This window comes from Capricornis sumatraensis, chromosome 1, assembly GCF_032405125.1.
Source record: "Capricornis sumatraensis isolate serow.1 chromosome 1, serow.2, whole genome shotgun sequence".
In the NCBI taxonomy this organism is placed as follows: domain Eukaryota; kingdom Metazoa; phylum Chordata; class Mammalia; order Artiodactyla; family Bovidae; genus Capricornis; species Capricornis sumatraensis.
In genome coordinates, this window is record NC_091069.1 from 202,854,320 (window position 1) to 202,871,067 (window position 16,748).

Sequence of the window (16,748 nt, forward strand, 5' to 3'; positions counted from 1 at the left end):
AGCACAAGGCTGGGCACTCAATACATGTTTATAAAATATTTGGAGTTGAAACCACCAATGTTCAGAGACCTCTTAGGAGGTCTTTTAAGGCCCTGTGAATATGACTTATTCTAGGCTGCCTCTAAAATACACCCCAACACTGTTCTCCTTCCTCCTCTTCCCCATGTTGCCCTGGAGGACATGGGCATGCTCACTTCTGTATTCTGAGTGACTGAAGTTTACCTTCCTGGTAAAAGTCCCTGGAGCTGTTTGAAGCAGATGAAAACGAGTATGTGCGGCCAGGAGGCCAGCCAAGGGGTGGTCCCATGTGTTGTTTACAGGTTCACACAAACCTGTCTGAGATCAGGCTCCCTGGCTTCAAACTCAGACTCTGGGGTCAGGCTCTCACTTGCCAGTTTTGTGACCTTGGACCAATTATGGACCCTCCTTAATGCTCATTTCCTGATCTATAAAGTTGGGGAAATGATACTGCAGACCTCATCGGTTTATCGTGAGGATTAACAGATGAAATGAGTGCCAAGTGTTTAGCAGACAGACTGGCACAGAGCAAGAGTGTAAATACAGTTTCTCCAAACGCATTCTGCTGAGGCATTCTTTTCCTGGGTTCCATCCTGGCCTTTTCAACTTCTCATTGTTTCTAGAATCCCTGTTCTTGAGGGTTTTCTCTGTTTGACTGTCTGCCACTTCTTTTTCTCACCCATAGCTCTAACTGGAAGGTAGAGACTCTACAGTACCCCAGCCCGAAGCTCTAGCTCCCAGGAATGAGTGTTTCCAACCTGCACTTCATGGGCAGATCGCTTTTCAGGAAGACATCAGAGTCAGTAGTCTCCTTGACCCATCCCTTTTTCTCCGCCCAGCTCCCATTGGCTGGTTAAAGGTGGTTTATGGCTTGAACGAGTTAACACCATAAAGAATAATTTTGCTTGATGACAAGTTAAAAATATGAGGTTTTAAAATTTTTTTATTAGTTGGAGGATAATTGCTTTACAATATTATGGTTTCTGCCATACATCAACACGAGTCAGCCATAAGCAGACATATGTCCCCTCCCTCTTGAACCTCTCTCTCACCTTCCACCCCATCCCACCCCTGTAGGTTATCACAGAGCACCAGATTTTGAATTAATAGTTATCAAGATGTTTGTGGAGCTTCCCAGTGGTAAAGAATCCTCCTGCCAATGAAGGGGATGCAGAAGATGTGGGTTCCATCCCTGGGTCAGGAAGATCCCTTGGAGAAGGAAATGGCAACCCACTCCAGTATTCTTGCCTAGAAAATCCCATGGATAGAGGAGCCTGGTGGGCTACAGTCCATACAGTCACAAAGAGTCAAACACAACTTAGCGACGGAGCACGCATGCATGCAAGATGTTTGTAGATATTTGTCTCATGACTGAGCTGTTTACTGAGAGCATGTTATAAGCAAAGGTTAGTGGTAGGAACTGTAGAAAAGGCATAGACAACTATAATTCCATTTCTGCTCAAAAAATTTAGAATTTAGTAAGCATTTACATAAATATTAAGATAGTGACTACTGTTTTGTTATACATTTCATATACAAGGTTCAAAATATAGTAACTTTAACCCTTGAAACTAGTCTTTCTCACCTTGTAAAATGCATATAACCTTTTTATTTTTATTCTTTGATGTGGACCATTTTTAAAATCTTCATTGAATTTGTTGCAATATTGCTTCTGTTTTACGTTTTGATTTTCTGGCCACAAGGCATATGGGATATTAGCGCCTGGGCCAGGGATCAAACTCATGTCCCTTGCATTGGAAGGCAAAATCTTAACCACTTGGCAGCCAGGGAAGCTTCATATAGAACACTTTTAAAGAAAAAAACCCATTACGGGTCACTAGCATTCACATAAAACTCTGTCCTTCAAAAGTAACCATTAAAAGAGTAAAGAAGCAAGGCATAGAAGAGGGAAAATACTGGTAACACGTGTAACTGTTGTATCAACAACACAGGGGAAATACAGGCAAAGATCTGAAAGGGGACTTTCTTTTTAAAAGTTATCCAAATATCCAAAAATGTGTGCAAGGTCCTGAATTAGTATTCATGCGAAAGCAAATTAAAAGCATATATCTAAGTTTTTGGTGAAAATGAATAAAATTGACGATGCCAAGTTTTGGTGAGGATTTAAAACTGTGGGAACTGACATATTGCTCATGGGAGTATAAAGTAGGACAAACACTTTGGAGGACAGTTTGACCCTTTTTACTGAAGTGGAAGATACATGCACTTTCTTACTCAGAAATTTCACTCTTAGGAATATTCCCCAAAGAATTTTGTGCACACACATCCAAACACATATACAAAGATGTTCATAGCAGCATTATTCATACTGAAAGTGAAGTGTTAATTGCTCAGTCATGTCCCACTCTTTGTGACCCCATAGAGTATAGCCTCCCAGGCTCCTCTGTCCATGGGATTCTCCAGGCAAGAATACTGGAGTGTGTTGCCATTCTCTTCTCCAGGGCATCCTCCCGACCCAGGGATTGAACCCAGGTCTCCTGCATTGCAGGTGGATTCTTTACAGTCTGAGCCATCTATTACCTGTATCTGAAAACAACCCAAGAGGCCATCAACAGTAGAGTGGATAAATACATTGTAGCATATGTTGTGGGATACTGTAAGAGCAATAAAAATGAATGAACTACAGCTAAATGCAAGGAAACAGATGAATCTCACAAATATCATGCTGAGTAAAGGAAGCCAGATCCAAAGATGTATATACTGTGTGGTTCCATTTATACAAACTTCAAAAACAGGCAAAACAAACTACTAACGGATGCACACTAATGGTGAAATAATAAGCAAAAGCCAACAAGTAACTGACATAAAAGTCAAGATAGTGTTTGTCTCTGGAGGGTGGGATATAAATTGAAACAGCCACAGCCCACTCCTCTGAGGCTGACACTGATTAATTTCTTACCCTGGCAAGTGATTACATGGCATCAGTTCATCAAGCTGTGTATTTATGTGGTATGTACATATTGTGTGCATATGCTATTTAAGAGTTTTTTTAAGTTTAAAAGTTTTTTTTAAGAGAAAGATTAAAACTTACAGATATTTCTTTGTGGGGTTTAGGTGGATAATAGCAGAGCTATCTTGGCTTTGTGGGTTATTTACTGTTAACCTTTGAGAAAGAAGTTTCATAAAAATGTGTGAGAAGTAGCCACACTTTTTAAGGTTTAGGGAAAAACAGATTTTAAAGAAATGGAAGCTGATAGTAAAAACTTGCGAAAAATGCTCTAATGAAAGGAAAGGGTATGATAAAGTAGCTTAATTGGGCAGAAAGTTTACATTTTACAATTTCACAATTGTAAAAGTTTACATTTTTACAATTTCACAATTGTAAAAGTTTACATTTTTACAATTTCACATTTTATTTCTAAAATTACATTTCTATTTCATTTGTAAGACTTTCAGAGACTTTGTGAAGACACAAAGAAAGGAAGATAATCGATGGATTAGGTCTAGCACTATGAATCATTGGCGGCAAGATTGCCTGTAACTGGGATTAACAGGGAAGGCGTTACTTCCTTAATGATGGGCATAAGGGTGAAGGCCCAGAGGAATGGAAAGGAGAGGATCAAAGAGAACCAGCTGAGAATCAAAGCCCACCCCTGCCCTTCTGCTCAGTAGGAGATACTAAAGTAGCTGCGGAGACCTGAGACAGTTGGACCTGCCCTAGGCAGATACCACGGTTTGTGGATAGCCATCCAAGTCCAGCTGAAGTCAGTAGTAAGAATGTGGGCAGGTTCAATCAGCAAGGCTTTGGGGGTTCTCTGGCAGACACAATACTTTGAGATTAATAACAGTAAATGTAAATGGAACAGTGCCATTTATCATGGTCTGCATATTGATGGTGGAGCAGGCACCCCTATAGGTATATTTGCAGGGAAATTTCAGAAAACTGAAGGGGTCAGAAAAATACTGCTTCCTTGTTTTTCTCAATAACAAAACAGACACGAATGTTTTCTAGGTATGGAGAGATGAAGATCTTAAAGTAAATGGAGAAAATTTGGAAAAGCCATTGAGGTCAATAGAGGAGGGAGCTGATCAAAGTCAAGAGCAACACTGAGATAATTTTATGGTTACCTGAGGGGTATGGGTGTGAGGGATAAATTGGGAGACTGAATTGGCACATATACACGGCTATATATAAAATAGATAACTAATAAGGACATATGATATATCCCAGGGAACTCTACTCAATATTCTGTGATGGCTATAAGGGGAAGAGATGTATAACATTTACTTTGCTGTACATCTAACACAACACTGTAAATCAATTATACCCCAATAAAATTTAAAAAATAAGAGGGCAACACTGAGAGCCTGACTGAGGTTCTAAGCCATGGGTTTTCTGTTGCATGAATCTGTGGTTGCAGGATTTTTCCCACCAGCACTTAACTTCTTGGAGAAGGAAAAAGAAAACTGCAGTGCGAAATCAGGTGCCATATTTTGCTGGGTAGGTGTAGCAAGAGACAGGGCAAATGAGTAGTCACCAGGAATCTGAAGGTGCTGGCAAAGAGTGGTTTAGACTCTTGCCATGGGGTCCCGTGTTGGAAGGAAAAGCCAGGAAAGGAACTTCTGGATAGAATGGAAGTGCCATGGTCCAAGATTAAGGGCAGAAAAAGTGGAGTCATGAGAGCTTTGGAAAGACTGACGGTTGTCCCTTGGAAGGTTCATTAAAAAAGACATCTATTTCACCTCATGACAATTTCTAGGGTGAGGGTAGGGGCTGAACTGGAGAAGAGGTCATTAAAATAAGGAGCTTTAGAAATTTCAGGGCTAAGTTATTGGATGAATCTCCTAAATGAATGCTGAAATCTTCATAGGATGGTAACGAGTTTTCAGATTTTATGCCAAACATGACTGAATGAATATTCTGTCTGCCTGGATAGCTATTTCAACCCATGACAGTTTCTAGGCCAATTTAAGGGTCAGATAGAAAAAAATACCATGATAGATTAGCAATGTTTGTCCATAAGAGGAGGGAAGAGTGATAAATGTGCCATACATTTTTTTTTGTGATACCTGTTCAATTATTATGACAGGATTTAAGCTTGAGAAGAAAACTGAGGGATGACCCAGGAGCTCAAAGAGTGGGAGATAGTGCCTAGTGCAAAATTAAATGCATGCAGTAAATATTAATAGCCAAGTTGGTTTCTTTTTCTTTCTAAATAGGCTTTAGCTCCTCCTTCCTTCATCTCTCCTCAACTAGCTACTATCATGAATCCAAGCCTTCATCCATTTTAAAGCTGGCCTAAAGTCTCCCTTCACCAGCATTTTGGAGGTTTGGCTAATCAAAGGTCATTCAGTGGAAATCTGCACGGCTGTGTTCATACACATTTAGGGAATTCCAAACTGCTCTGGCAAAACCCCACTGGGCCCTGAGGAATACTCCCAGAGCTTTTTAGAAGGGAAAGAAAGCAAACTGGATCATTTATAGAAGACATACTTTATTATCTGTGAAATCAAACTGGCTGTTTAGAGTATGACTGCTTTGTACTAATGGAATAGTGGAATGAGAGTCCAAATTATAGCTCCACTTTATTGATCATGCATATTATCTCAATTAATATTTATGAGGGCCCCATGCATCAGATATTCTTCATTGGGTGTTTTGTTATTTCAAATTACTTTTTAAATTACAAGAAAATGCATCTTCCTTGAAACAGAATGTGAAGATATGCATAGTATAAATCAAAAATCTCATTGTTAACACATGTCATCTCTCACCCTTGCTGCTTTGCTGATAGAGACAGTGGCAGAGGCAGTAATGAAAGCCAGGTTTGTCTAACTGAAGGCACTTTCATCTCTGTTTTATTACTTAAACACTACTGCCTAGTTCTGGTCTCTTCAGGAGGGTATCACAGTAGACAGAAAAGATCACCAGCAGCGATCCTGTGGACTACTTTTTGTCCATTATTAACTAAACAGGAAAATGAGGCAACACCAAGAAAGTGAAACCTGCTGTGAATAAAGGAGTTTTATCAAGGCAGGATGATCTACACTGGCCCCATGTGGGGTTTTGGACTTGCTCATGAAAGCAAGTGAACTGCCAGTGCAGTAATTAAAACAGGTTTTACCCTCCCCTCTGGGAAAAATAAAGTAAAAAGGAAAACCCACCAAAAAAACTAGATAGAATATAAGAAACAACCAGAACAAAGAACTTGGAGATCAGCAATGAAAGAGAGTGAATACTATGGAGAGGCAGTTTCTGCCTGCAGAGAATGTCCAAGCTGGGTCTGTGACAGAGGGAACACAGGTGGGCCCAGTGGCCCCTCTGAGTGAAGGAGATGACGTGGGGAATCCGGGATAGCCAAGGTAGCTGGTGTTCCCAGGAAAGAGTGGGAGAGAGGTGAAAGTCGCACACAGAGAACTTCAGATATCACAAGGCCCCGCTGTGTCTCCAGCTTCATACTGATTGGCACATGAAACTATGTGGGGCTAGTAAATGAACCAACCAAAAGGATTATGGAGATCATAGCTGGGGCTCATACAGAGCAGCGTACAGTTTCTGATCCCATCAGCTAGAGTGGAAAACCTCATAATCCACATCAGAGAGAGGACTCTACAATAAATGCTGCTCTGGTTCCATCTGAAACACATTAAAATCAAGACCCAGAAGAGTCAAAGTGTGTCTAGGTAACTTAATTTTATAATGGTGCAAATCTTCTGAATGCTTACAGGTACCCCTAAATATCCAGCACTCAAGGTGAAATTGCCAATGTCTAACAACCAGAAAGAAATCAGCCAGCATGCCTCTTCCTCAATCCATGTCCTCAGTTCTGGTCATTCTGTTCCACGTTATGGCCACGTGTACATTAGATGAAAGAGAAAGTGTTAATTACTCAGTTGTGTCTGTCTCTGAGACCCTATGGACTGTAGCCTGGCAGGCTTTTCTGTCTACGGAATTTTCAAGGCACGAATACTGATGTGGGCAGCCATTCCCTTTTCCAGGGGATCTTCCTGACCCAGGGATCAAACCTGGGTCTCCTGCATTGCAGGCAAACCATTTGAGCCAACAGGCCCTTTACCACCTGAGCCACAAGGGATGCCCACCTTAGAGGGCAGGTGTTAATTGTATCCTTCACTCATGTCTGCCACTTTCTCTGAGAGCTCAGCAGCTCCTACTTGTCACTAGACCTTTTCTCCTCTGGGAGAATTCCAGGTCTCACTTTTCTCTCTGGTTGTCCAAAGCCACCTTTTAGAAGAAAGGCAAAAAAAAAAAATCTCCCTAACGGCCCCCATCTATTTCCCTATAATTCATTTACTCAGAGCTGCCACTTTGGGAGTGAGTGATACACTTTGACAACTTCTTGATGTTATAATGTCACTCAGTACAAAACCCAGGAAACCATAGCTTTAATAAATAGTGTAGCAGTTTAATGATGGGAATATTTGATCCTGGATCCTCTTCTAGGCAAACCTCTTCAAAGATACAAGAAGCTTCAAGTTTAAAGGCAGAAAATAGGAAAAGCTTAAAATGTGAATTATCCAGGAAAATAGGACCAAAAACATAAAATTCAAAACACACATTCTAAAAATGACCACATCTTCTTATGTAGCATACCTGCCTTGTGTAATTAAGCCATGTATTTTGGAAAGAACTTGATTTCCTTCTTGAAGAAGAGCTAATAAATTCCACAATGTGTGCATTGCCTAATCTCAGTCTCCTTATTAAAAGTAATAATACATCAAAAAAAAAAAAAACCCAAAAAACCAGCACTGAGAAGATTTGAAAATGTAGTGAATTGCAATAAACTCCTTTCCAGATGAAGGTCTCAAAGGCTGGGGATAGACTTATGGATTCACGTGGAAACACTTGGTATCTTTGAAATGTCCTCTTAGACAACCAAAGGGACAAATATTCAAGTATTCCTCACATTCCTACCATTTGCCTGACTGTGTTGGATGCTAAAGGCTTGGAATAAAATGAAGCTAGGACTCACTCCCTCACTTAGTGGTGTACTTATTTGGGTAGTTTTGATTCAGCCTCTGCTGACAGTTTACTCTGTATTGTTGTTGTTTAGTCGCTAAATCATCTGACTCTTTTGCAACCCCACAGACTGCAGCCCACCAGGCTCCTCTGTCCATGGGATTTCCCAGGCAAGAATACTGGAGTGGGTTGTCATTTTCTTCTTCAGGGCACCTTCCTGACCCGAAGATTGAACTCATGTCTCCTGCTTAGCAGGCAGATTCTTTACCACTGAGCCACCTGGGAAGCCCTTATTCCATATTACCTAATGGTTAAAAGCCCTTATTTTGGAGTCAGGGCATCTTTCTGTGGTTACCAGGAGAAGGCAAGACTGTGAAGGAGGGGGAACAAACTTTATTTCTCTCCTCTCCCTCTCCTCCTTTCATACCCTCCGTCAGGGCTGTGGTGGGTAGAGGACCTTGGTGTTACCAGCCTTAGTTGTAAATTGTCCTGCTTTGCCCAGCTCCTTCTGTAAGCACTGCTCTCCACTCTGTCTCCTCATGAGTAAGCCTCACCCCTGCCTAGCTCTACACATTCTCAGAGTTCAAAACTCACTTTGGAGGACTTCCCTGGTGGTCCAGTGGTTAAGACTTTGTGCTTCCTATGCAGGAGTGCAGATTCGATCCCTGGTTAGGGAACTGGGACCCCACATGATGCAAGATGCAGCCAAGAACTAAATATAAATAAATAAACAATTTTTTAAAAACTCACTTTGGAATACTTTGGCTTTAACCTAAGGCTAACTTCATCTGGCCCAGCCAAACTGGGAAACAAATCTACCTTCTGCAAGGAACGACATCACTGTTTGGCAAGTCTTTGGACTCTGTGTTGGGGATTACCTTGGCAATCAGCCCCTACTGGTCTGGTTTGTGAATGGTTTGTGCATTAATGTTCAAGACCCAGCCTGGTTGCTGAAATTCCTCCCGATGAATTGTACTCGGCGGTGTCCTGCTCCTTCCCACGTCCAGTCTTTGTGCATAATGTTCCTTCTCCCTGAAGCTCTTCTCTCACCATCCTGTCTTACTGCTCCAGTTTTCACCTAGTCGATGCCATTTTTCAAGTGCTACTTCCCAGTCTTTTGGGTTAGGTAATGTTTGGTTGAATTGTGGCCCCCAAATTGATATGTTGAAGCCCTCATACCCAGTACGTTATAACATGATCTTATTTAGAGATAAGTTCTTGGTGGCTCAACTGGTAAAGAATCCACCTGCAATGTGACAGACCTGGGTTCAATCCCTGGGTCGGGAAGATCCCCTGGAGAAGGGAAAGACTACCCACTCCAGTGTTCTGGCCTGGAGAATTCCATGGACTGTATAGTCCATGGGGTCACAAAGAGTCAGACATGACTGAGCGACCTTCATTTTTACTTCTTTACAAAGGAAATCAAGTTAACATGAGAACTTTAATTTGGGCCCTAATCCAATAAGATTGGTATCCTTATCAAAAGGAGAAATCTGGACGGAAATACAGAGAGAAGACAATACGGAAACTCATAAGGAGAAGATGAACTGTCTCCAAGACAAGGAGAGAGGCCCTTGGCCCTCAGAAGAAACCAATCCTGCTGACTTTTTGATCTCAGACTTCTAGCCTCCACAACTCTGAGGCAATGCGTTCCTCTTGTTGAAGCCACTCAGCTCAAGGTAGTTTGTTATAGCAGTCTTTGCAAACAAATTTTGCTTTTCCAGGAAAACAGAATCTGAAATGAAGATCTGCAGTAAAAAAGTTCACTGGGAGTGCCTTCAGGATCAGCACCTGTGGCGGGAAAACAGAAGGAGACCAGGCAGAGAGAGGAGTTGAAGTACAATGCATCTGCTATCCAGAGCTCAGCTGAGTCCAAGGTCATCCTGAAGCTGGTAGCCCTTCAGTGTTGTCCGTCTTGAGCATAAGGAGGTCAGGAGGGGAGGCCAGATCTCTATGACTAACACCTCCCTCCTTCCAACAGGGATCAGTCATTGGATGTGGGAGGGGACACCTTGGCTTAGGAGACTTCCTTTGACTGAATGCAATTCCTGCAGAGGGACTCAGCAAAGATCCTGCAACACCAAAGCCAGCAGCTGAGGAATGAGTCATCTGTCCTGCAGCGGGGAGCTGAGAAGCATCACAGCATCGGCTAGCACCTCCTGGACCAGGTTTGCCTTGCTACACTCCCATCACACCACTGACTCTGCCTCTGCTCCACAGCCTCACCACAGAGGTAGTAAATTTGTACTGTATTGTACCTTTTTCATTTATAAACTGAAACTTTCATTTGTAAACTTAATACTTAGAGTAAGAGTTGGACAGTAACTGTGCCAAGACCTGGCTTGTTTTTGTTCAGTTTTACATTATCTATGGGCTTCTTGGTAGTTCAGATGGTAAAGAGCCAGCCTGCAATGCAGGAGACCCTGGTTTGATCCCTAGGTCGGGAAGGTCCTCATCACATTATCTATGTCTAGAAAAAATTGTCTGGACTTCTCAATGATAGGCATGTAATACATTTTTGTGGCCAAATGAATGAATTACCACTATCCTTGTCCTGAGTATCACATGCTTATCACACCAAATGCCCCTGAGCTCTGGAATTCCCTACACCTTCAATTTACCACCTACCATCTCTTCTGCATCATTAGTAAATGAAAACAGATAAAGATGCTTTGAAATTGGAGTGAAAGGACTCGAGTGTGGATCCTTGTGCTGAATGGATCCTTTGGTGTTATGGACTGAATTATTCACCCCACCTTCATATATTGAAGTCCTAATGCAAGACTGGTTCCAAATAGGAAAAGGAGTACGTCAAGGCTGTATATCGTCACCCTGTTTATTTAACTTCTATGCAGAGTAATCATGAGAAAATGCTGGGCTGGAGAAAGCACAAGCTGGAATCAAGATTGCCGGGAGAAATATCAATAACCTCAGATATGCAGATGATACCACCCTTATGGCAGAACATGAAGAAGAACTAAAGAGCCTCTTGATGAAAGTGAAAGAGGAGAGCGAAAAAGTTGGCTTAAAGCTCAACATTCAGAAAACGAAGATCATGGCATCCGGTCCCATCATTTCATGGCAAATAGATGGGGAGACAGTGGAAACAGTGTCTGACTTTATTTTTCTGGGCTCCAAAATCACTGCAGATGGTGATTGCAGCCATGAAATTAAAAGACGCTTACTGCTTGGAAGGAAAGTTAAAAACCAACCTAGACAGCATATTGAAAAGCAGAGACATTACTTTGCCAACAAAGGCCCGTCTAGTCAAGGCTATGGTTTTTCCATGTATGGATGTGAGAGTTGGACTATAAAGAGCTGAGCACTGAAGAATTGATGCTTTTGAACTGTGGTGTTGGAGAAGACTCTTGAGAGTCCCTTGGACTGCAAGGAGATCCAACCGGTCCATCCTAAGGGAGATCAGTCCTGGCTGTTCATTGGAAGGACTGATGTTGAAGCTGAAACTCCAATACTTTGGCCACTTCATGCGAAGAGTTGACTCATTTGAAAAGACCCTGATGCTGGGAAAGATTGAGGGCAGGAGGAGGAGGGGACAACAGAGGATGAGATGGTTAGATGGCATTACTGACTCAATGGGCATGAGTTTGGGTGGACTCCAGGAGTTGATGATGGACAGGGAGGCCTGGTGTGCTGCAGTTCATGGGGTCGCAATGAGTTGGACACGACTGAGTGACTGAACTGAACTGAGTGCCAGCACCTTAGAATAAGACTGTATTTGGAGAGAGAGCCTTTAACGAAATAGTTAAGGTTAAATGTGGTCACATGAATGGGTCTTAATCCAGTAAGACTAGCGTCCCTGCAAGAAGAGAGAGACACTAGGGATTCAGGTGCACAGAGAAAAGATGATGTGAGGACACGGACCAAAGGCAGCCATCTGCAAGCCAAGGGGAGGGGCCCCAGGAGGAACCAACATTGCTGGCACGTTGATCTTGGATTTCCAGCCTCCAGAACTGTGAGAAAATTAATTTCTGTTTATTTATCACTCTATCTATTAATAGTCACCCTATCCATGATGCTTTGTTCTGGAACCCCTCACTTGGCCACCCTGAGTCTGAGTTTCCTCATCTGTTAATTAGGAGTAATAATTTCCATTGTACAGAGGGAAGGGAGAATTGAATGAGATAATATGTGCAACTCCTGGATGGATGAGGCTGTCATTCACAGTGTAGGGGACAGACTGGCGTGTCTGTGCAGCAGCAGAGAATGAGTTCAATTCAGGACTCACTGATTACTGGGGTGGCAGTGGGACATCCAGGTGGGCAAATGTACATACGGTGCTAGATAAGTGTTAAGCTGATATTGATCAACCCTTTTGTTCTCCCTGACCCCAATTTTTCCTCTCCCTCCTTTTCATGCATTTCATAAGCCACCAAGTCTGGCTTTCTCCACCCAGCCTCTCCACCTCCACGCTACTCTCTCCCACTCCTTATAACCCAGCAGCATAAAACAACTATCTGCCTGCCTCAGGTCACTGGGGAGTCATTTGCTTTATGGAAAAATGTAAATAATGGAAATGCATGAAGTGTATGAGAGATAAGTAGAAAGTTTCAGAGTGGAATAGGCTCCTTTTGTGTTACAAAGATGAGACTTGGTGGCACAGAATGATTTATGAGGTTTTTGATAGCACTTTCCATGAGAAGAGACCCTGGAAGGCAGGCAACCCTATTTATTAATATGAACTACTTCCTTTAAAAATTGTATATGGAGACATGTAAACAGAGATGCCCGGGGCATGGATTCTCTACACTTTAGTTGTTTCTGTGTTGTAGAGAAATAAATTTAGAGTGCATTAAATGGTTATATCTGGGAAACTGTATCTTATTGTTTATGTTTGAAATGAGGAAGAGTGAAAAGTGAAGTCGCTCAGTCGTGTCTGACTTTTTGCAACCCCATGAACTGTAGGTCTACCAGGTTCCCCTGTCCATGGGATTTTCCCAGGATACTGGAGTGGATTGCTATTTCCCTCTCCATGGGATCTTCCCAACCCAGGGATTGAACCCAGGCCTACCCACATTGTGGACAGATGCTTTACCGTCTGAGCCATTAGGGAAACCTATATTGAAATGAGGAAAGGTCTGTCCTAAGCTCAACGTGTGTATATGTATACATGTGTGCTTGGATAAGAGAGTGCACAGAGGAAGAAAGGAAAGTGAAGTCACTCAGTTGTGTCCGACTCTTTGCAACCCCATGGACTGTAGCCTACCAGGCTCCTCTGTCCATGGGATTTTCCAGGCAAGAGTACTGGAGTGGGGTGCCATTCCCTTCTCCAGGAGATCTTCCTGACCCAGGGATTGAACCCGGGTCTCCCGCAGTGTAGGCAGACACTTTAACCTCTGAGCCACCAGGGAAGTCGCACAAAGGGAGAAGTGAAGTGAAGTCACTCAGTCGTGTCCGACTCTTTGCGACCTCATGGACTGTAGCCTGCTAGGCTCCTCCGTCCATGGGATTTTCCAAGCAATAGTACTGGAGTGGATTGCCATTTCCTTCTCCAACCAAATGTTTGTTTATATTTGCTAGTTTTTATCTTATCTCAAGCTGTAATCTTTCTTTCTCTGGATACCCGTACGTGCTAAGTCGCTTCAGTTGTGTTCGACTCTTTGCGAGTTGATGGGCTGTAACCTGCCAGGCTCCTCTGTCTGTGGGATTCTCCAGTCAAGAATGCTGGAGTGGGTTGCCGTGCCCTCCTCCAAGGGGTCTTCCCAACCCAGGAATCAAAGCTGTGTCTCTTACGTCTCCTGCATTGGCAGGTGGGCTCCTTAGCACTAGTGCCACCTGGGAAGGCTGTGGCCCTCTGATTACAAGTGGAAGGTAGGACCCAACAAAACGGCCAGAAAGAAGAAAATAGAAAATAAAGCTACCCAGAGAGAAGCCCAGACAAGACTTTCCTGTCTGACCCACTCCCTGACTTATTTTCATTCACTGAATTATAAGCCGCAGCATGGTATAACCAGGAAGGGACACCAAGGTCATCTGGTCCACTTCCCTCATTTCAAAGAATAGGAGGAAGAGAAGCTGAGTGACCTGACAAACGGCCTGAGGAACAGCCAGTGGAAAAACCCCACACAAGCCTGGGCAGGTTTCCATGCTGCAAGGCCACTGACTGTGTGATCCACATGAGAGTCGAGGTCAGGGATGACAGGTTTTTGAAAGGGCAGTGCTAGAGTAGGGCTTTTTAATTTACGAAATTGAAGCCTATTTTGCAATAAGCAGCTCATCGGCTGTGGGGCATAGGGTGCCTTTGTGAAAATTAGGCAAATGCACCTCCTCCATGTTCATGACGCAGGGAAAGAAATGTGCCTTTGAGTAAAACAGGAAACTCTCCCTGCCCCACCCTGAGTAGGCACAGTCTGTTCACAGCTCCTGGTTGGAGTGTGGAATGCAGGAGGATTTCAGCTCCCACTTGCCCCTCTGTTGGCCTGTCTTCTGCCCTGGGATGTCCCAGACAGCGTCTGGCAGAGCTCTGCCCGTTCTGGGGCTGGGGGATGGCAGAGTGCTTGGGTGCTCTGGGCTTCTCTAAGCTGTTCCACCTTCCTGCTGCTTCCTACCTCCTTCCTGTTCCTTCTACTTTACTTCTTTTCTCGCTGTCACCTAAAGCGGCCGCCATGGCCTCATCCCGGGAACTAAGATGCTATTCCACAATAACATGCTGAGAACTGTACACTTGTAAGTAACTATGACAGTTATCAGCTCAAGGGAAACTTCGCCCAGACTCACCCTCGAAATGTCTGTAACCATTTATTTGATAAATGAGAACCATGTTCATGACACACATTAATAGCTTTCTCAGGGCTTTGCCTCTTCACCTTTAACTTATTCAGTAAAACCTAGAAGTTACAGTTTAGGATCATAAATATTAATACATGTTTCAGTTAATCTGTTTCCTTAGTCTATTTTTCATAGCTCTTCTATTTCTCTAGCATGTGGGGTCACCAAAATTAATGCAAATGGAAAATGAAAGGAATTTTTTCCATGTTCCATTAGAGCTAAAATTAGACAGTGAGAAGTTGAGGGAAAAGCATTATATAAAAGCCAAGAGACCTAATATAAGCCCCCGTTTTGTTACTTCTTCAGTTCAGTTCAGTTCAGTTGCCCAGTCGTGTCCGACTTTTTGTGACCCCATGAATCACGGCACACCAGGCCTGCCTGTCCATCACCAACTCCCGGAGTTCACTCAAACTCATGTCCGTTGAGTCGGTGATGCCATCCAGCCATCTCATCCTCTGTTACTTCTTAGACAAGTGATATTGGGCAAGTCACTTAAATACGCCATGGGTTTTTGTTGTTTTTGGTTTTTTTTGGGGGGGGGGAAATGGGAGTAAAAACAAAGTCTAACTTTTTCGAGTAGATGTTTGTAAACATAGTTCTCAAGCACTGCGCAAATATTTGTTATCATTCATTTTTACTGTACTTGGCTCATTAAAGATGGCCAAAACTTCTTTGTTACTCCCCCCATAAAGAGATGGTGTCTCCTTCCTCTCCCACATGAACTCTAGACCAGCCTTGTGACTTGCTATGGCCAATGGAGTGTGTGTGTGTAGTCACAGTTGCTCAGCTGTGTGTGCTCAGCTGCTCGGTTGTGTCGACTCTTTGCACCTCCATGGACTGTAGCCTGTCAGGCTCCTCTGTCCATGGAATTCTCCAGGCAAGCATACTGGAGTGGGTTGACATTTCCTTCCCGAGGGGATCTTTCCAGCCCAGGGATCAAACCTGAGTCTCCTGCATTCCAGGCGGATTATTTACCACTGCGCCACCTGGTCGAAGAGAGCTGTGGGGTAAACCTGGTAACAAGGACTGCATGTCTATCATGTTAATACATAGAACTTTGGGGCTTGTTTCCCCAACCTAATACAATCTTTAGGACACTGCTGCATACCCCAGAGAAGAGAAGACGAGGATCTGGACTACTGATGGGGGCACAGGGGAGAGAATAGCTAAAGTAAGATAGGGTAAAGTAAGGTAAAACCCCCAGGAACTTTCCCCATCAGAGAAGATGGTGCGGCGTTAAGGAGTTGAGTATCCTCTGGGATCCAGTGAAAGCTCTTCTGTCTGGAAGGAAAGAGCAGCAGGACCTTCAAGCAAGTAGACAAATGTAATGAAGCTGATGGTGGAGGGATCCTTTGGAAAAGTAGTAGCCGTGGCAACAGACATCCAGCAATGCCATGGAGAAGCTGGAACACAGAGTGACCTGGCAGGGATAAACGCAATAGGAAAACTAAGAGCAGAGGCTGTGTTGAAGCAGCCTGAACCTTCTGGGCAGAGCAGATGGGTGGGGGATCCTGGGTTTAGCTTGCTGAGTATGTCCAAGGCAAGGGGTTGCCTTGACATGCTTATAAAGCTTTGAGGGATTCAGGTTATAGAGGGAGCAGAGGAAGACAAGGAGGTCCCCTCTATTCTGTCGTCTTCCTAAGAACTCGCCTGAAGAACTAACTTCTTAAGATCTTTCCTGGCTGTTCCCTAGGAGCTGGGGAGCCCAGACTGCACAGACTAAGATTCCTGAGATGAATGGAGCCCAATATACTTGCTAATAAGCCATTTTAGAAGTTTATGTGGAGCGTTGGGGTAGAGGAAAACAGCCCATTAGAGGGATAACTGATGATTTGGGTGGGTCTCAGAGGCAATTGCTTTGAAACGTTATTTATCCTATTTTCCGCCTTCGCCTATCTCAGCCTAGTTTCTCAGATCCTCAGCTAAGTGATTAAGAAACCCATGTGTTCTTCCATCTCTTCTCCAATCTATTTTCTTTTGCTGCCAGAGTCTCTATTTCCACTTC